The sequence below is a fragment of the Photinus pyralis genome, unplaced genomic scaffold, assembly GCF_008802855.1.
Source record: "Photinus pyralis isolate 1611_PpyrPB1 unplaced genomic scaffold, Ppyr1.3 Ppyr1.4_LG4, whole genome shotgun sequence".
NCBI classification, from domain to species: Eukaryota; Metazoa; Arthropoda; class Insecta; order Coleoptera; family Lampyridae; genus Photinus; species Photinus pyralis.
The window spans coordinates 19,969,712-19,992,609 of record NW_022170511.1 but is presented as its reverse complement, the minus strand read 5'-3'; the positions used below and the strand labels follow the sequence as shown (position 1 = coordinate 19,992,609).

General features: G+C 35.1%; 1 protein-coding gene across 1 annotated transcript in view; it reads left to right on the top strand.

Moving 5' to 3' along the window:
- LOC116168146 (potassium voltage-gated channel protein eag-like) overlaps positions 1 to 22,898 on the top strand; it is a 99,028-nt gene that overhangs the window by 2,239 nt on the left and 73,891 nt on the right. The window lies entirely within an intron of this gene.

Here is a 22,898-nt window from a genome sequence, read left to right as displayed (position 1 = left end):
AATATTTCTAAGGAAGTACTACAGGGACATTGATTACTATTTCCTAATGGATATTTTTGTTATTATACACTGGCATGCTCTCGGGCGTACTGTGGTACAAATTAGTTATTTATGCATCAAGGGCATTAAGGCGATATTTATGCCGAGGGCGACAGAGCCCGAGGGCCTCCGGCCCGAGGGATTGTAAGTCGCCCGAGGGTTAAATATTGAGTAATGCCTGAGGTGCATACAACATTTTATTTTTCATCATTCCAAAGAATGCATTTCCAATATACAAATGTCATGATTATTGTTTGCCCAACATTAAAGTGCTCCATACGAATCAAGTTGCATTTTTTTATGACATAATATAACTCCGTCAATCAATTTGACAGGCCATTTGAGGGCATAATGAGATGACAATCCATTATGCCCTCTCATTATGCCCTTGCGCGTAATAGACTGCTTCATATGTCACATATGACAGATATAATTGACATATAATAGGCAAATGAAAAATAAAATATTTTTTAATAAAACGCCCTGTACCTTAATATAAATTTACCTTCGTAGTGCGCATATTTTTCTGAATTAAAAAATGATCTCTAGTTTAAGCTATTGTTGAGTTATTAAACAGTTAAAATTGTGGTTATACTTCTTACTTGCTCCTTGGAAAATTATTACCAACAGGAAAGATGCAAACGCATGAAAATAAACCAGATTACGCTGTATTTATCGTAACTTTTACTATCATTTTCGATCAATAAAATGCGTCAAATTCTTAGAAAAAAGTCTGACGACCAACACTAACCATCACAAAAGTTAGGCGCACTGAAACATAAAACATCTTCGACTATAAACTGTTAGTACGTAAGTAAGAAAATTTAAATTGGTCTACAAATACGGTCACTTATTTACGAAAATGATTCATTTCAAATGTAATGAAAATAATGCCATAAAAAGAATTTTATTCTACAATATCTTATATATGAAAGAGCCAATATTCCAGCTGAAGCACGAAAGATACTGGTCAGGCAAAATGAATCCTCGGTCCTATTTATATTATGTAATTTATTCGAATAATTTCCCTTGTGTTTGGTAATAAATATTAACCTCACAGTCATAACAACCCTTCAAAATGACATGCAGTAGAAAGCTTAGAAAATAAAACAAGTTGTAAAGCAGCATATGCATGATGAAAGCGCTTTTTTGGTAATACAGATCATATTTTATTAGCAAAATCAAAATAGACTAGAGTCTGCACATCTACACTATAGCAGAAAGCTTTTAGTGGAAATTTTAAGTCCCTAGCTATTTTGTAATTGCTGAGATCTCAGCCGGACAACCAGCCAACTAGCCAGCCATAACGAATATAATAGCGTATTTTTTTTCACGACCGCCAATTAGACTAAGCCTCTAAGGCTATATATTCACTCGAGCGTTCAAATTCGTGACTCACAATTGGGATCTCCGTAACGGTTGAAGATACAGTGTAGGTTAAATGGGCGCAAAGAAGTTGCCTCTTTTTGTGACTAAAAAATGCATTAAAAATTTTTCACAAATTATTGAAAATATCTGAGATGTCTCAAAAAAACTGAAAATGGCAAATTTCGTTCTCAGATTCTCTAGCTTAAACGGTCAGAAATATAAAACCAAGTCTAAACTCCGCCTGTAGTTCAATCTTTCTGATGATTCTATATTTAAGTAACTCTAAACTACCCTAATAAAGCGATTGTTGTTAAAAAAAAGTTTATAGTGTTAGCGTTAGCTACTGGATAATTCTGGTGGGAAAGTAAGTGCTGATCACAACAGTAGAGCAGGTATCAGCGAAGGTAGCAGTAGAGTAGTAAAACGGAAAACAAACAAAGCTCCACCGATGATGAGTTAAGAAAATTAAAAAAGGGGGTTATTCTGTCAACCAGCAACGAAGAATTTGACCCGTATTTGCATAACAGAGGCTACGATGACTTACACTCACTTACATACACTTAAACATTCAAAGGTCGCCTGTCATACATTCAAAATCTACGCTATAATGCAAGAAGAATTAAGCCCTTACAAAAATTCTCCGAAATACTCCCTTTTCCCCACCAACATTCTCCAGATAATCACAATTGAGTTTTTACATAGCCAGCAAATGTGTCTCGTCTAGACTCGTCGTGACCTGGAATTTACAATGGTCTACTGGAGCAGTTTTTTGTGTTTCTGTTAACCAAAGTTAAAAGATATTTTTATCGAGTTTTGGTCAAAATCAGCTCATGAGTTTTATGTAAAATAAACATAAGATAGAGTAGTGTCTCTAGTTTGCTTATGTTATGTCTATGGATAGACAAGACAAAGAAGCAGATATTTACAAGTAATTTAACGACTTAGTTGACTTAGTGACTGTTTCCACCACTTTTTTTTCTAGGAAGACATCGTCAAACGTACGCGGATAAGCTTCTACTTTTAATTTCCTTTTTCTAAACAAAACTCACTTGTAATCAACAAATACCTATACAAAGAAACTGAGTATGATTGTGACCTCTACGTCACTTGCTAAACAAAACCAAAACTTGAAGTGAATATATAAACTGTATTTTTCCCCCCAAATCTGCCACCCCTAAAATTCGTTCTAGGCGTGCGCCTAATCCGCACCTTATGGGAAATACACCCCTGACCAGCCTCGTCGCATGTTCTTTAGAACTTTCAGCTTGATGTCCAGCATGCATCGCAATACCGCATCTGTAATAAAAAAAAGAATTAGAATCACTGCAACAGAATAGGAACGAAAACAAAATAACTGAAGTAATGAGGAAATAGTACTTTGTGTACCAAGGCGGGAAAGTGGATGTTTTCCGGGGCTAGTCGATAAAACATCTACAAAGCGACAGTTTCACACAGATCCTTTTTTCGTCAAACTTTTTACTGTACATACCGACACAAAGGTCGGATTAAATCATGAGCGACACTAACATTGTACTTAGTACAAAAATTTGCAACGTTAGCAGAAAATTAAAAAAATTGGGATAACCTTCAAAAGGCTATGGTTTGCTAGCGAACTTTTTACAGCACAAACCAGAAGGGAACAAGAAGGTGACATAATAGAATAGGTAAAGTATTGAGGGAAATAAATTTCTCCTTTCACCACCCACTACCACACACACATTTCCCACTCGCAGATCCACCCTCAGTTTGACGTGCAGCATAAGGTGTAATTCTCGAATCTGCAATTCTAAGAAACAAAAATTATAAATAGGACACAAAAAGTAAGATAGTTAAAATTTTCAAAAAAATAATTTCTAGGAATGGGCACGAACTCCGACTCGGCTTGAGGCCTAGGCGCCTCGTCCGTAAAACTTCCGACTTGTCAGCGAAAACTCACTTCTCGTCCTTGGTAAACAATATACTATTCCAATTTTTAAAAATAGTTTTCATTGTTTATTTGTACACATGCGCGCATATATAATGATTTGCTTATATTTATTCAACTTATTAAAATTACTTGATGATTTAAGTGTCTTATAACGTTCAATCTCATTTGTAATTTGAATTGTTTTGAATTAGAGCCGAACTTATTTTTTTCGAGCCGAGCTTGAGATCCATAATTTCGAGCCGAACCAAGTTTTTCAAAAGTTCGGCTCGATTCCATCCCTAATGATTTCTATTCCCTAATATACCACCCAATTTCAGTGCAACGCAGTAAGAATCTGCAATTACAAGAAGAAGAATTATAGAATGACTGCAAGAAGTAGTTACGAGAGAAATAAATCTGTAATTATAAGAGAAACATTACAAATAAAGAACAAGAGCAAAGAAAAAAGGTAATTGTTTCAATTAAAAGTTACAAAATCGAATTTTCGTTTATGTGAATTCGGACGATTTATAGGTAATTAGATAACAGGAGAATTATTTAAAGCGTTATTAAACCTAAATCTACTAAGTATAGGATATTGCATTCATTCGTTCATTTTCATTTTATTTATTGTGCCATATTGTGCTTAAATAATTACATAGTAATTTTTGCACTCGTCCTATGATTACTTTCTCTTACAAAATTGTCTAGAAACACTATTTTAAGTTTTTCACAGATAAAAAGAGAATTTTTTTAACCGTTAGACATATCTAATGCGAAATTTTATGCTCCTAAATGAAAAGTTTTCTTTTTTCAAGATTAGATTAGAGTGCGGATCATTGCAAAGCTGAAGATTGTATAAAGCTTGAATATGTAAAAATTTCGGTTATCCTACTCAATTAAACCATACTAATTTGACATATATTTCGTCTTTCTACCAACGAAGATATACAGTGTGTCCCAGATCGCGTGGGATTGTATGGGTAACTTTGTTATTATTAAAGATAGATAGATAATTAAAAAATAAAAGTAAAGTGGAAGTAGCTACCACTACAATAATAATAATAATCATCAATGGCAACACGTTGCCTAAACTAAACTGTCTTGAAGTGTGTTTCACTAATAATGGCCAGTATTTTAAACATCTGGTGTAATGATTTTCATTGTTTTGTTGCCTCGAATAGATTTTGTTTTGTTTTTTTTTAATTCATCACAGCCTACTTGATTAAAATATAAAAACCGTTGATATAACTGGTATCTTATTTTCAATCTTATGTTATGATAGCTCGTTGAAAAGAGAATTAAAAAATCTATCAAGTAATCTAAAAATCCCATATAGCGCCTATTTAACTTTAGGAAGTTGGTAAATGTTCCTCAAAAGTAGCAATCTTGAATTTTTTTGACATCAATTCTAAATTAAGCGTATCAAAGACAGTCACTTTTATATAAAACTTTTTTTTATCCCTCTTATACTTTCGATGATATAAGACATTCAAGGAAATGACCAATTTTAGTTTTTTTGAATTTACGTCGAACCTATGCGACATTTTGAATTTCCATAAGGAAATTTTAAATAAGCATCCAAAACTGCAAAACATTGCCCATTTAACCAATTCTCTATCTTTAATAATAACAAAGTTACCCATGCAATCCCACGCGATTTGGGACACACTGTATAATATTACGTGCAATACTAGGGGATTTTACTGGTTAAAACGAGAAAATTTGTAACTTCCTTCCACAACTTAAATAACGAGTATATAAAGTCAACGAAACGTGAGAACAATCTGCACCTCTCATTTTACACGTTTAACAATGTCTAAATACTAGGTAAATACTTACCCACACTGCGGAAATATCGCAGAGAGTGCGCTCCTTTACAAATCGACTTCAACAAGCTGTCTAAACCTAGGTTTTATTGACGATGTACCGCAAGTTCATGCAGCAATTCGTTTTATACCTTCAGCGGTGGATTGTATCCGTATACGTAGTTTGCGTGAAAAATGTAAATTTAAGCAAATAACGTGTCGTGACATCTTTTTGTTCTTCTCCCTTTCTTGGCAACGCGAAAGGTTGAACAATCAATCGATTGTTTGGTACCAATTACGTGTGCATCAGGTTGTCCCTGCTGAGCACAATATGAACAACTAAAAATTGTTTAACTCGGTATGAATGGTCGACTCTTTTTTACTATTTAGATATATTGGCTCTTTCCTCCGTAATTCCAAATTGGTAAATTCTATCCATACATCTAAAAATTAGAGTCACTAAATGTCACTAAACAAAACACATAAGATAGACGGATGAAATGGAAGCCTCATATAAAATTTTCCAAACGTGCTCCTCTCACGTTTGAGATGTGAAAGAAACATAATAGTTCCTCTAAAACCGGTAAAATCCATACATTTCTAAGTATCACGAACAGTTTACCACCATATTTAATAACCACCGATAACTGGAAAAACATTCTCCAATCACTGGTTAAAACTAAAGAGGCAAAATTTGGATGTATTTAGTTACACATTTTCGACTTCCTTAAAATTACTCAGAGATATTTCAATGCGAAAGTTTAAATTTCAAACAGAAATGGCATCTTGCGATTCTACAACAAACGTTAATCGCAAATTTCGTAAAATATGTATGGAACAAGGAGCAACTTTGAGTTAAATAAAACCAAACTGGTGGAAATAAATGGAAACAGACACTTTTATACACGAAACGCGAATACCATACATCTTAATCTCCGAGGGTGAAGTAAATAGTAGTTTGTACTAAATATTAATTAGAGGAAATTTGAACTTCACTCGCAATACGAGGCCGCCTCCCAGTAGGCTGTAGATAATTTATGCGATTTGCGGAACACTAGAAGAACGTCTTCGTAAATATGCAAATTGATCATAAAATTAATTTTTGTAGCAATTAAGTATCTGGAGAGCTTTTTTATTACCCCAAACATTTCTTGTACGAGTAATAAAATTCTTCATCGGATTTTCTTTTATTGTTATTAATTTCGTCGTTTTTTAGCAAAAAGAAATGTAAATTATTCACGGAAATTTTAAGATAAGAACGAATGATATTTTTTTATTGAAATGCAGTCTTTCATTAAAAGCCTTGTTTGCTCATGTTATGTTCAATGGCAGTAAATATGTCAGTAGTTGCAGACAGAGTGATATGATCCCATTGTTTTACTGATTGTGAATCGCAAGGGATATATGTGCGCTACAGTTTCATATTAAAAATTTGCTAAGCAATAGATGAATGTCGTATGTTTCCAGAATAAGCTTTTTTTTCTGATGAAGAGTCACGTCGCGTCATTACGACCCTCTGCTACGTATAATTAGAGTATTTTTTGTTGCTCACGCTGCTCCACAGATACTTTTCGGCTCATTTGAAAGGACGTTCTTAGTTTCTATCTCAAATAGTGACACTAATTTTATTACTATCTATAGTAGTATGCCTACCTAGAAAATCTTATAGTAACGGTTCACGGGGATCGGAGTGAAAAGGTGTATATAACCCCACACCAACCGTTTTTGCAAAGATAAGTGTTGCGATATCTAACCAAGGTCCGTTATTCATGTGGAATCTTTGTGAACTCCAAAGATGTCAATTAATAATAAAGTATAAGCCAAAGGCCACGATGGGTGTGGAATAACCCTTTCAATAGCCGAGATTGAAAGAGAAGGAGGGACGGTCCATTCAAAACAGCACACCTAAACGAAAGACGAAGAGGGGCCCCGATGCAGGACCCCAAACGCATAAATATTAGAGACATGAACGACATGATAATTCAGTGAATAAAGACGATATCAAAGAAAAATGAAAGACTCGATGGACTCATCTCAAGAAACACGGCGAAAGACATCAACGAAGTGACCCTAGAGTTAAGGAGTGTTGCATCTCAGCTAGCAAACGTAGAAACAATTTATTTCATCCAGAGCGCACCTTGCACAAACAACTATCCCATTAAATCATCGATAATGAAGCAGCGAAACAAGGAAATAGTTTGCAACAAATTAATACAAAGCTAGGATTAAAGGGGGGGACATTGTAAGAACCGCATTGAAACTGCCAACGATTGGGAAGTGGCACAGAGAGATTGGCCGAAGGGCCGAGCTAGAGGACAATGAAGAATGGGTAGTAAACGAGCTGGTACTTTGGGGCGTAGGTCTTGGTAGGAAATGGTTGGCAGACATCCAGAATTGCGATAGAGTGCAGACTTTTAAAGGAGGCGTTACCACCTTCAGGAGTTCAAGAGCGATCCTGGAAGAAGGGGAGGAAGACAAGATTGACTTTTCCCTGCAGCACTAGAGGGCAACAATGGCTCCCTGAAAAAGAGGTGGTTGCTTCGAAAATCGCTCAACTTTACGGCCCCAAAAAACTGTCTTCTTTTTGTCATGAAAAAGGCTATGCTTCAAATTTCAGACCTTTACGGATTTAAAAACACGAGTTTTTCCGGTTTTTGTCGGAAAATTATATGAAAAAGGTGTAGATACATAAATTGTTAATTTTTTTATTCCATACAAATTTTACTGCAAATAATTCGCCTAAAATTAACAGTTTTGTCAGAAATTACAAAATACCACTTAATTCCACCCTCTTCACCCCCGGGATTTGCTCGCGGAAAAATTCAGCTATCTGAATTATTTTTCCCCGATTTCGAAACACTTTACCTACATAAAAAAAACCGGTTTCGATTTGAAACTAGTTTTTCTTTCTTAAAACATAGTATATAGCCTGATGAACTAATTGGGAAACGCATAAATCGCTAGTTCCATCACTTAAGGTAGAAGTTTAAAATTTGGGGTAAACCTTAGGTACGTTTCGGGATGTTAGTAACTAACGGAGTATTTTGGACTGACAGTTGCTCCGAATAGAAATTCTTTTATTTCAACTATATTCCAACGCAGGAACGTATTTTCCCTTAGAATGGAAGTTTATCCATTTTCCCGATAATGACCCACTCTCAACTTCAACTTTGCCAACTAGAAATTAATTTAGTCAATATTGCGAATATTTTGACCGCCCCTATTGATTTCATACAACTAATTAACAAACACGGATAGAATGGAGTCTGATGTAATACATTACCGATATGGGTTTGGCACAAATCGGAACATGGCCAAGGTGAAGATAGAGGAGGTAAATTAATCAGAAGATCAAATTTGCGGAAAGCTCACCTAATGCTGTACTGTAGGCTATAAATTTTAATGAAAAATCACAACCACTTATTGGAACTACTTTATAACGAGCACAATCTATAGCGGAGAATATTGCACAGAGGTAGGGTAATTTATTTACATTACATAATAAGAGGAATGCCCAAACTGTTAATGGTAGCAATAGAAAACGAAACTAAGTTCATTCCAGAGTGAATTAAAATAGGGACAAGTAATTCATATTTCTCAGGTCGTCAACCCTTACAATTTGTATGGCTGTCTGATGTTGAAATCTCAGGCGAGAATTCGAAAACGCACGTTCGGCAGATGTGGAAAATTCAATTGATTGTTCTTATGGAATACCAATAAAAACTTGAGCTTTTATCTAAGGCATTCATTGTAAGGGTACGAGATCAAATGAAAATAACAACCAATTTTCAATAGAATTTCTGTAAAAATTTTTCCTTCGAATGAAACGAATTTTTCGCGAAATCGCGAGTACGTAGACCTTAGAAGGAGACATTCAAATGTCATTGCTTTATCAAACTTTGTTTTTATTTTTGGGCTTCGACGACTTTATGCGTTTTATACAATATTTTATGTCTTCGTATAGCGAGAGCTTTCGACGTAAGGGAAATTCGAAAACGGCTGTTATTGACATGCGGTCTATCTGTAATAACTCTATCAAGTCCCTTCACATTAGTTTCAAAATGGAATACCTTTTACGTTATGAAGTTTTCGCAGTGAAGCAAAAAATGATGCCAAAATGGAGGCGTTAAACTGATTTTATAGTTTGTGATAATTCTGTAGTACTTTTCAGCGCGCACGCATTTTCCGAACGATTCTACATTATGGCTGTTAGTGGATGTGTTTCGAATAATTTATTACTGGGCTATTGTCATAAAACAGAAAAAAAGCAATAAAGATATGCGACCATGTGTTTTAACTACATCACGCTTTTAGGGTAAAACGATCATCTCCAGCCTATTGCGGATTTAAGCATTTTTTTAAACTAATGAATGAGGGAGGTTTTCCGCAGCAAGTTAACATGTCCTCACGCCAAATTAGAGAATTCACAATTCAAATGACGTAAACGAACAATAGTTTAAAGCAAATACTTTCGGTGTAATCTTAGAAAACAAAGCGACTTGCAATTGCGCCGGCAAACACATAATTCTTGTCCCACAACTCGTAGGACTATAGGAACAAAATAATCAAGTAAACAATTGCAAAATAAACGCCAACAAACCACTACAAAACGAATGCTGCTTTCTCTACATAATTTGTGTGGTTTTTAATTCAAATTACGTTAAATGAATTGGAAGACACGATAACAAAAACGATTTAGCTTAATCCATCTATAGCGGCAAAGGCCAGTTAAAAGAGGGCCGAAGTACACAAACGAATTTGAAAATGTAGGCCTTTGCCATCAACATTGTATACCCTAAAATTTTATTGCAATAAGAACCTTCAATGCCGTAGTTCTTATGGGAATTTGTATTGATGTTATGCACATCTAAGGTAGTAACTATTTGTAAACCCTTTTATGGAAATTTAAAATGCCAACCATCACTCTGGTAGGGAGTTATTGTCATGGAGCTTCGTGGTTAAGACAAAAAAGTGTGGAAACTGTGACAGAACAGGTTCTACTTCCTTACTTTTTGGACCAGGTATTACGAAACCTTTTAATTTTGCTTATATTTATACCTTTTTCTTTTATTAGTCAAAGAAATACAAAGACTCATCTTTATGGTACCCTTTTTCAAAGCTATAAGTATGCTGCGCATAAATATAACGTGGATATTGGCAGGTTGTCAAAGTTCACTGCCTTAAATTAATTTTTCAAACAAATGCGCTCAAATATTGCTACGTTTCAATTAAAACAGAGTCACAATTAACGTCTCGTTCGATTATTCAAAACCATGTCACTTTCCATTTACTTCCTTGCTCTTTCCTATACAATAATCTACACCTGTGTTAAACTTTCGCGATAACACGTCCTTGTCTTGGAGCGATTAGAAAACTTCTTATCTACAACCGGAGAAAAACATGTGATAAACTTTTACAAATACTACGCAAATAATTCCTGACGGAATAATAATCATAATTCTGATACAACATTGTCCTCGAATTCAACTAATATAATCGAAATTGGGCTTAATCCGAAATTCCAACCAACATTTAACGTTATCAATCAATGAAATTTACACATTTTAAAATTGTTTATAAAAATTGCAGTTTGAGTTCTGTGTTAAAGAATTTTAGATGGCATTTTTAATTTTTTTAAATTTTTACTTCATTTAGTAGATGAACTCACCCTAATTCAGTAAGACAAAAATTTGGTGACTTGAACTAGGATAAAATCACACTTGAGCAATGCAAGATATTTATTACATGATTACCATTGAAATAAGAAATATGTATTCGAAATCTATTTTGAATAAACAAATCGAGTAAAAAGTTATCAGTCATCAAAGGGGAATGCATCATCATCGCTTAGATCTCCTGTTGTAGTCGAGCTATGAAAAAAATCTTAGGTTAAGATCATTTTAATAAAACGCTTACATGTTTTTATATTCTTTGCAGTTAGAACTCTTTAGGGTGCAGGGAAGGATGTTACGCAAGTATGAGTCTCTCATGCTCTGACAAGCAGACTGGCAACCGCATTTTCCTAGGACTGGAAGCTCTTTCCATATTTGTGGCTCGTTGGTTCGGTATGGTTTCCAGCCCACTTTGTCTGGCATTCAGAAGGAGACAAGCAGTAGGTAACCCGCAGTGCGGGCTGCTGCAATGCAGATTGCGTTGGAGGGAGGAACTGTACTAATTTACCTTTCTACAAATTAAGTCGTTTCGCACGTTCGTAATGGATTTCTCATGTTTTGGGGTCATACAGAACGTCAGTAAATTCTTCCAAAGGTTTCATTGTTTCGTCTGTTATTCCTCTTTGTAAGCAAATGAGACAGTATCCAAAGTTCTTTCAGTTCGAGTTACATACGATCAGAACGTCAGTACCTATCTGAAGACGACGAAGTTCTGGGCTCCATACTATGCTACTAGGTACTGTAAGAGAACTTAGTGAATCGTGAATCGAAATAGTCAATCGTATGTCAGTTTGGCACCATTGCGGTAAGGAACAAGGATAGCGTTATTGAAGAAGGACCATCAAAATTCCCTACTTTCATTCTAGATGGTAAAATATGTTCCAGTAGCCTCAGGTCCTGCGGAGTTCCACCAAGAGATATATAAATATAATAAGTAATAACTAATAACCTGTATTTCTCATAATAATGGAAAAATACGGCAAGCTTGCGGTTTTTCAGGTGACTGGATTATTAACGCAAGGTTTCCCTTTCTAGATTAAACATTTGGCGTTTTTTTCTGTTTTGAACGTGCAATGCCATCTTTATCATAAAACTTGCAAGCAGACGTAAGGATCTATCCTTTTTCACAACGACCACAATGACCTAGTGAATGTCCGAATTTTAGATTCAGGTTAAATAAATATTCGGCATTTAGCGGCTTTCACAGGCGATACTTACAAAATCAAATCAGTCACCCTTAAATAATAGGACAGTGTAATCCATGAAGATACTTCACTGCGAACCGGTGATGGATGCAATTACTATATTGTAATGAACGCCGACTGAATTCAATGGGAAGTATTTTAATTACGACAATTGGTGGCAGCGCTGATCCGGAGTTTAGATATTTGATTTATAAATCGAAGCCTCCGCCTCTACACAAGGATTTTAAGTAAATAATATTTGCAATTAATTTGTTGTTGAATAATATAAAAGAAGTGCCTGTTGTTTAGTTACTTTAGTTACTATTGAAGTTTCAATAAATATATTTTTGTTGATATCTTGTAAATTTTTTTTAATATCTTTATCCATGAGTTATCTCCCTTTGTAGGAAGTTATTGGCGAACGATCATTCTAGTAGAAATAATTTTTCTTTTTTGAGAGCCAATTTCTCTGGGAGCGAATCCTCCGAAGAATATGAAATTTTAACCGACCAGAAAATAAAACTAAGTAAAAATGTACATTAGGTTTTGGAGGCGTATAAGGAAGTCCGTAAATTTTAAGAACCGCGTTTTTAAGTGGGAGAGTCGTCACCACAGCGTCCGCATGAGGAATATCCGATATATAAATTCAAATTTGTGCAATTTTTACTGTTAAAGCTTAAACATTCCAAATCTGTCACAGAAGAGTAACCAATATTTCAAGCGAGAAAAATATACTTATCACTCAGTAAATGTAAATTATTTGGGGAATGAGTAGAAATTCATATAAAGGAACGGAAACGTATTAATACATTCCGGATATAAAGGAGAGACTTGAGTGGAAATTATTCCCAACAGGGGAGGCTATACAAATTATAACCAATTATGGATTATTTAAAAGCTATTCATTCAATAATGGCACTTGTGAAAATTTGGTTAGCGAGTGCGACCTGGGTACAGAAAAAGGGGAACATCTGGTAATATACCTAACTGCGAAAATTGTAATTGAATCCCATACGTACATGGGGGAATGTTTTGACATTCAGCGCATTCGGAAACACGACTTTTAATGCGGTTCATATTCAATAGCACCGATCCTTTAATTCGTAGAAATCGATCGGTGAAGATTTGACATCGCTGCCTTTTTTGCATTCTCGAGTTAGACGAGGACAAACGAACAGACGGACGGAAAAATTCCCCTAAAAATGAGAGAGAGAATTTTTAGTAGAAACTAAATCTGTTGTTAATGGCCCATTGGAAGAACATCACTTCCATTTCTCAAAATAAATTAAGACTAGGTAGCCTACCACTACTGCGGCTGGGCACGGAGGGACGTTCGACTAATGGACCAGTTTTGCTTTTGTGCACCACATGCACGCAGGAGGGATGATAATCGAATAACGGACAGTAAGCGGAAACACCAAAAGGTGGTAAAATTAGTACCGTAAAGAAACGATAGAGGACGCTACAAAAAAAACAAACAATCTGACACAGAACGTAGAAAGCAGAGTGCATGCAAAATGTGTATGAAATTACGGAAGATAATAAGGGGTTAAAGAAATACACGAAAAATAAATATCGGATGGAAACGGATAAATTTATATAAGGGAAATAATTAATAAAAGAGAATTTCGATATAATCTAAGAAAAATAAAAAGAATCCAAAAGAATAGTACGCCACTGGTATAAATGCAACTAAAAAAACAAGAAAAATCATTAATATAAAAAATATCAACGCTTGAACGCTAACCTAAACAAAAACAAAAGAGAACTTCGTGTGGAGTTTTGAAGGCGCCAAAGCTAATTAGCAATATTAAAGGGGGACATGGAATGTAATAATCTGTGTGGAAATGGAGGATAAATCAGTACATACAATGGATTATAATGAAGTATACAATGTGTCCCAGATCGAGTTACTGTTATTGCTGAAGGTCCAATGTAGTTTGACTCTCCGCCACTGGACGTTAATGTTTCACACAATAACAAAAATTCCCTTGCTATCAGCAAAGAAAATTTCTCTTGCCTAATACCTGGGAATCGTGTTGTGTAAGTATCTATAGTATTGTGTTGTGAATAGTAAGGGAGGTCTGCAAATTCATATGCTCCTGCGACAGTAATTTTCCAATTAACACAAAAAAAGTTAGGCATGTGTTCCAATTAAAGCGATGCAAATTAAAAATTCCATCAACCCCCCCAAAAAACTGCAGTTACTTCGGAGCTTTCCATTTATTCGGTTTTTGCGTACGTCATACAGAGTAAAACAAATAACTGGAGCGAGTCTAAAAATAGAACTATCCTTTGACCTGGGGGTTGCGAAAGGGTGTCGGCGGGTAGCGAGAGTATGCGAAGAGAGGTCATTCACTGTATACCTGTTCCAGAAATAGCTCTTAATCTATAAATAGTCGCGTTTAATAAGAATATTACTAGGCAACAGGAGTAGGTAACGTGCACGTTTATCAATAGTAATGCATATTTAATATTTATGATAATAAATGTAGATCACGGGGTTATTGCACCCTTGACGCATGTTTCCATAACGAGGTCTCTATTTCTCAGATTTCCCCATTTAATGTTGATGTAGGGAACTGATAATAAATTTTTCAAATTCCTCGCCGCTTGTAAAATCTCAATGACCTAGTTGCGCTAAATAGGGCCCATGCTTGATTTAGTGCAGTCTAATGAATAATGCAGCTCGATGTAAAGGAATTTTAGATTTTTCTGAAATGACGCATTAAAAATTTGTAATGCGAAGATATTTGCTTAAAAACAGAAATTTTCGCTTGTTTTTCTTCCCGTTCGAAGGCTCGGTTAAATTGCTTTAATTAATCTGAGGAAACGTTCTTAGCAGATAAATTTCGCGCAGCTTTACCGAAAAATCGCGCTCTAATAATGTTTCGGTTTTTTATCGCATCCTTGAGAAATCACTTCGAAGCTTAACGACGTGCCATTAATAATAAGGAATTAGTTCGCTTGATCTAATTGTTGAGTGTTTAAAATCGCCACTTATTTTTCTCATGCGGTGATTTATAGGGCCTACATCTATTTCCCCTATTAAAGGCGCTGTATAAATTTTTAGATTCAGTCAGCGCACCTTTGATTTAAAATGAAAATTTCATTTAGAAGAATTTTAAATTACCTACATCTTCAATTGCACAAAAGACGTTTTTTAAATGAAAAAATAATAAATATTCCAGGAAATTAATCTTGGTGCTACGAGAGTACGACGGTAATTTGAGTAATTTTAAATTTATTCCATCAAAATGCAAGAATTATTTCCTTGTTAACAGAAATGTCATCAAAATTGGAATCGTTTGGTCACTTTCGTTATTGTAATTTCTATAAAACGGCAAATGTGCAAACGTTATTGAAAACTTCAATTATCGTCTTTTTAGCGCATTTTCCAAAAGGAAAATGAACGCTATTGTCCGCACGTTCTCCGTCTGTCCCACTACTAGTCCTCCAGTTTAAGCTTTTTCGTTGTTTTTCTTTCGTATGCGGTGTAGTCGTGGAGTACAGCCCAGATACCAAAACGACAAAGGTTACTTGCATTGGTCACTTCCTTCCCGAGTTATTACTGATTCAGTGCGGGGAAAATGCGCTTTCGTCGGTCGCGACTGACCACCTTTTTAACTTATTGTTTAATGTGGGGACTAATTAGAGGATTCATGCCACAAAAAAATTAAGTATACACTGTTCTGTAATGATAGATGCTCAAAACGCAAACTTCAAGTTACATCAAAAAGCAAGCTGAACTGCTATCTTCTTTCACTTACGATCTTTTTCTATTTCTAGTTTACCCTTATTGTTAGATTATGCCACGAGGACCTATTCAATTTATTACAAATCGGAAACTTCGTTACAAGTTTTCCTTACTACACCAGATATCAATTGATCAATATTGTATGTTTCAAACTGTACGAAAAGGAATATAATTACATAATATGTTACCTATTAATCTGTCCGACAAATGTGACACCTTCCAAATACAAAAATTATAATGTAATTAATTAATCATAAATTTTTAAGACTAATGTGGCTTTCCAAAAATGACTACTCTATTATGGAATCTGAATTTAAGCGAGAAGAGACGGAAACTGGATAATTTGTCACCTGTCAGGTAAATACTTACATAATTCCCCCAAGCAGAAAGTGTAATAAAATATTCATTAGACGCGATATTACGAACCAACCTACGCAAATCGGTAGGGTTAATAATTCGGAGTTGTTTTTATAAAACACTAACCACGAAATTAGCTATTAAACCGCTAAACAACAAAATTTACTTAGCGAATGATGGTCCACAGATGTTCCTAATTACAATCCCTAGATATAACACATATAAAGAATGACTTAATTGATACATGCGTTGAGCTAATCTAATTAACATAAAGCAAGAATATTCTTCCGTAGAGGTAAACGTTAGTAGGAGAGTAATATGTACCTTTTTCGATTTAGACAGTATATAGCTTTCGTTCTTTTGTTCATTTATCATTTGGAAGCCAGGGAATAGATTTGCAATTTGCTTATTTAGAGCAGTATAAAACAACTGGTGAATAATGGTCTACCAAACCGCAGTGTTGTATTAAAGTCAAATTGTGATAAACACAAATTGTAGAATCATACTCGGTATTCGCGTTATACTGAAAAGAAAGTTGAATTTAAATGTGAGCAAAAGCTCTCGCTACTAGTAACCATTCCGGATTTTTCGTGAAAAATCGTCCCCTGTCCGCCTGTTTGATTTTAACCTAGTTGTTACTAGAAAAGACTCAATTTTCTTATAGTCCATGTATAACCCACGTAAGTATATGCTCTGGAAAGGAAATTCGAGCTAATTGAAAATGTACAATTGATTTGTTTCTTGTTAATGTAGTCCACTGTTCAATGCAAATGAAAATTTGAAATTGTGTAATTTATATTCCGAACGTGTCCGGCGGCATTAAATATTGCATCCCAGAATTTGCGGTAAAAATGCAAATAAAATCGCTCTCATGAATGTAAAGCAAAAAAACTTTGGAGTATATACCATTTTTTCATCTCCTGATACAGCATAGAATATTTACGCCCTTTATCAAATAACGCGAAAAGCAGATGAAAGCAATTTTTAAACTAAATTTGTAGCGAATAATGCACAAAGGAATATATTTCCTGGGAAATCCTACAAGCAATCTACGAGTATATTGATCTTTAATGGAATCGGGGTGCAATAAATTTTACTCTCAAATCTCGTAATAAAATCCGTTTAAATCACCCCGAAACTTTCGGCAAACTTTTTATTTTTCTTTGAAACACGTAGAAATGAACGATTGCGGAAATTTGGGATGAAGTCTAATTGTAACTATGCCGTTCCTAATAAAATCGACTGCAAGAGTGTTAAGGTCATAGAAAAAGTGGAACATTAAGTTCGATTTCCTTTGCCCTAATTTGACTTGATGTCGACGTGGTGCTTACTGTTATTTGTAAGTAGGCAATTTCAATTTCTGGTTGGTTGACCTGCTAATTATCGGAGAATTTTTCGTGCAATTATTATTTATTAGACAATTATTAGACAAGCGATGCGTTTTAAATACGCATAATTTCTATGTCGTATAAACATCGTTTCGATGCATTGGTATGTCATTTTTATAATAGTCTGTCTATACTAAAGTGGGTCATTGTGTTTTTACTCTTGTTTTTACTCCATTAGTGTTGTTTACTAAGCTACCCCACGTTGTTATTGAATACTACTTAGGCGACTAGGATTGTGTCTCATTAATGACCACCAACGTAGCCTTTCGTTCTATTATCGAAACTTCACCCTCCTCATATATTATACTGCTGCCAAAAAAATCCACGTGAAAATAGCATACGTAAAACGATTTCTCCATTTGCACCCCCACGATTTTCTATGCTGCACTGGTTTCGACGGTATGACATGATATCAATCGAGTGGTATACCTATCATTCCAAGCTACCTGAATTTGCAGTCGAAGATGGTTAAAATTGCTTGTGGTAAATGTTACAAGTTTACCATATCCATAGAGGAAATTGTATTTCCTCTATGCCATATCCCATAATGTTCAATGTATGGCAAATCTAGCGAGCGAGTAGGTCATACGAGAAAGTGTATTGCAAACCATTCCGTTATAAGTGATACATACTTTCCAACCCCCGAAGAAATGGAAAAACAAAATTGGCTCTTTAAGTTGCAGTCGTGCAGTCAATGAAATCCGAAAGGGATCTGCTCTGCTACAGTGGAACAAGGGTTGCCGGTTGTGTGATGTTGCACAAACAATCGAGACAATCACATGACACAATTTGACGCCATCAGTACGCTGTAGTACCATAGTACCATCTTAAAAAATGACAAGAAACATTACTACTACTCGTTACCTTCCAAATCTTGTTAACCAGTACAGGGTACACAAATAAGCAATACTGCGATTTTGTACTGTAAATATATATATAAATGCATATACAGGGTCATTCTTGACGAGCGTCAGTTAGAAAGATATGGAAAACCTTTGAAAATGAAGATAAACTGATAAGTTCTTTAAGGGTTTTGGCACATGATGAATTTATCTAAAATATTTTCAAGATGGCGCCACTTCCGGAAATACCGGAAGTGGCCATCAACTTTGTTATTTTAAATAGGGACCCCCTATTTTTTCTACATTTTCGGATTCTACGTGTACTACGTGTGTTGGAGTACAACGATACCCCATAGTTGACCCTTTGCTCCAAGGGCTTCGCCGATATTCAAGTTTTTATGTCAAAAATTGAATTTGCAGGGGTAATTTAAAAAATTTATTACTCGAAAACGGTGAGAGATATTGCAACACAGTTTTCACTGATTTATTAAAGAAAGATCGAATTTTCTTATGGTATGCGTAACAGTCTAAAAAAGTGAGATTACAACACTTTTTCAAAGCTCTCAACTTTTAAACTTTTAAATATCCGTAACTCCATTTTTTCAAATGGCACCCCCTATTTTGTTCTTCCCCTTTGTTTTCCTTTTTCCCAGACGTTTAATTTGATACAAAATGTCAAAAGCTGCTTCAAACGGTTTCCGAGATATTCCATGTTTTAGTGATTTCTTGTGACAAATTGATAAAAAAATTAAGTCGCTTGATGTTATTCTTTTGTTTTTACTATGATAATGTTTAAACGTCAAATTTTCGCGGCTTGAACTTATACTTCTCGTCAATAATGGCTCGTTTGGGTTACACTAATGAAGATTTTTTGAATTTAATATTAATACACGGTAAATGGAATCGAATAGCTGCCAGGACTTGCCGTCTTTTTTCCGAAAGATACCCTGACAAGGCGCAACCCACAGAGGCTACAATTCGCAAATTACTACAAAATTGCAGGAATAACGGGACCTTTCAAACAAAAATACAAAAAAGGAAGCCTGTGGTAGACTTTGAAGAACAAGAAATAACTGTACTGGCGTATTTTGCTGCAAATCCAACCGCATCGCTTAATGATATCCAAAGAGAAATTGAAATATCAAACACGAGTGCACAAAGAATGGCGCCACTTCCGCAAATACCGGAAGGATCCATCAACTTTGTTATTTTAAATAGGGACCTCCTATTTGTGTTACATTTTCGGATTCTACGTCGAATTTGGAGTACAATGGTACCCCATAGCACAGATATACGTAGCGCATATCTGTACCCATAGTTAACCCTTTATTTTAAGTTCATAATGTCCAAACAGTCATATGAGAAGACAAAACCACACATTGCAGAATCATTCAAAATAAAATTCATGACATTTTTAATAAAGTTTTAATTTGCGGATGAACAAACTCAACAAGATATCAGATAAAAGTAACGTAACGAATATCATCTACATTTGACGTTTTAAGATGTGTTCAAATATTCCCCCCTCTTGGTTTAAACATGTTTCTAGCCGTTTTATGACATTTCCATGAGTTGCGTTTTGGATCTGTTGAGGTGTTAATGAATTCAAACCATCTCTAACTCGTCTCTCCATGTCAGCTTTGGTTGTTGGTGGAGTAGCATAAACCATATCTTTGATGGTTCCCCAAAGAAAAAAGTCTAGGGGAGTAAGATCGGGTGAACGCGCGGGCCATGAATAAGGGCCTAAATAGCCGATCCAGTTACCATTAAACGTTCGCTCCAGATAATCCGAAATTACCCTGGAATTATGAGCTGGCGCTCCATCTTGTTGGTAAAATGCACTCGCCAATTCTTGTAATGGAGTATTTTCCAGCGCGGGTCCTAAGACGTTTTGCAGAATATCCAAATACCTTTCCGCATTCAAATTTTCATTGTAAAATGAATAACACAATATTCTATTTCCTTTTATGGCACAAAAAACATTAAATGACCATGTTATTTGATGGTGCACTTCACGTGTTACTTCCGGGTTTCTATCACACCAAAAATGTGAATTATGGCGATTGTACATACCATTTTTACTGAATTTTGCCTCGTCAGACCAAATCACATCACTTAAAAATCCAATTTGTTCTTGAATTTTTACTAACATCCACTCACAAAATTGAATTCTGCGTACATGATCGCCATCGTAAAGGCAATGCACTTTTTAAACAAATATGGGTGCCATTTATGCTTTTTGAGAATTCTTTGTGCACTCGTGTCTGATATGTCAATTTCTCGTTGGATATCATTGAGCGATGCAGTTGGATCTGCAGCAAAATACGCCAGTACAGTTATTTCTTGTTCTTCAGAGTCTACCACAGGCTTCCTTTTTTGTACTTTTGTTTGAAACGTACCGTTATTTCTGCAATTTTGTAGTAATTTGCGAATTGTAGCCTCTGTGGGTTGCGCCTTGTCAGGGTATCTTTCGGAAAAAAGACGGCAAGTCCTGGCCGCTATTCGATTACATTCACCGTGTATTAATATTAAATTCAAAAAATCTTCATTAGTGTAACCCAAACGAGCCATTATTGACCAGAAGTATAAGTTCAAGCAGCGAAAATTTGACGTTTAAACATTATCATAATAAAAACAAAAGAATAACATCAAGCGACTTAATTTTTTTATCAGTTTGCCACAAGAAATCACTAAAACATGGAATATCTCGGAAACCGTTTGAAGCAGCTTTTGACATTTTGTATCAAATTAAACGTCTGGGAAAAAGGACAACAAAGGGGAAGAACAAAATAGGGGGGCCATTTGAAAAAATGAAGTTACGGATATTTAAAAGTTTAAAAGTTGAGAGCTTTGAAAAAGTGACGTAGTCTCACTTTTTTAGACTGTTACGGGTACCATAAGAAAATTCAATCTTTCTTTAATAAATCAGTGAAAACTGTATTGCAATATCTCTCACCGTTTTCGAATAATAAATTTTTAAAATTACCCCTGCAAATTCAATTTTTGACATAAAAACTTGAATATCGGCGAAGCCCTTGGAGCAAAGGGTCAACTATGGGGTATCGTTGTACTCCAAATTCGACGTAGAATCCGAAAATGTAGAATGTAGAATAGGGGGTCCCTATTTAAAATAACAAAGTTGATGGCTACTTCCGGTATTTCCGGAAGTGGCGCCATTTTGAAAATATTTTAGTTCAATTCATCATGTGCCAAAACCCTTAAAGAACTTATCAGTTTATCTTCATTTTCAAAGGTTTTCCATATCTTTCTAACTGACGCTCGTCAAGAATGACCCTGTAATAGTTGTGTGATTAGTTTGAAGATATATCAAACGAATATACAGAGTGGCCCAACGAGAAGTATACAGAGGGCTTTTAAGGTATTAAATTTAGAAATTTCGAAAAATCCTCGAACACGTCAATTTTGTATTCGAGGGGGGCAACTTTTCGAATATAAATCACGAACCCAAGTCTTCACCCCTCTACCTTAACCCCTAAAATTTTAAATGGAATCCTATAGCAAATTATTTGAAAGCCAATTTAATCGTGATTACTAATCTGCTTTGCTTTTTAAATTCTATTGATTCGTTGCGGAGATATTCGCATTTGAAATGGTTTTTTCTAAAAAAACCATAACAAATGCGATCTAAGTCACCTTGTATTAAAATTTTTAAATTTTAATACAAGGTTTAAATTGTGCAAAAAATAACAAATAACTTTAAACACACAACCTTTATTTCAATAAATGCTCGAATTGCCTTCCGCCTGCTTCCATGCAATAATAAAGATTTGCTTCAAAACGCTGCCATACATGTTGCAAGATTTCAGGGGTAATCGCTAGAAATTGTTGAGTTATACGTTATACCAAAGGGTAAGGGTGCTCTTTGGTTATACCATAGTGTATTCTATTCTTACACTATGGTTATACGTGCTCGCAACCCTTGTAATGTTCTGGGCGGAGTAGCATAAACTTTATTCTTTAAATATCCCCACAAGAAGTAATCTAAAGGACTTAAATAACCATTTCAAATGCGAATATCTCCGAAACAAATCCATAGAATTTAAAAAGCAAAGCAGATTAGTAATCACGATTAAACTAGCGTTCAAATAATGTGCCATTTGCCATAGGATTCTATTTAAAATTTTAAGGGTTAAGCTCCCTACGTAGAGGGGTGAAGACTTGGGTTCGTGATTTATATTCCAAAAGTTGCCCCCCTCGATTACAAAATTGATGTGTTCGAGGATTTTTCGAAATTTCTAAATTTAATACCCTAAAAGCCCTCTGTATACTTCTCGTATAAGTGTACTTCCAAAGAAAATTCGACTCTCCTTACTAAAACCAAACATTTTCTAAAACTTTTGTGAGGGGGATCTACAACAGTGCGTCGGTGCGTCGTGCGTCATTTGTTAACCTCTACAGTGAACGCTATTCAAGGTTTGATTTGTCAATGTTGCCATCTAATTAATTTTTTTCCAAATATTTTCCCATAAAAAACCTTCACTTTGATAAATCGTAACAACCTTGTTTTTTGTAGTTACGAAATTCCTTTGAGCAATCATTTTATTCCGAATAAAGGA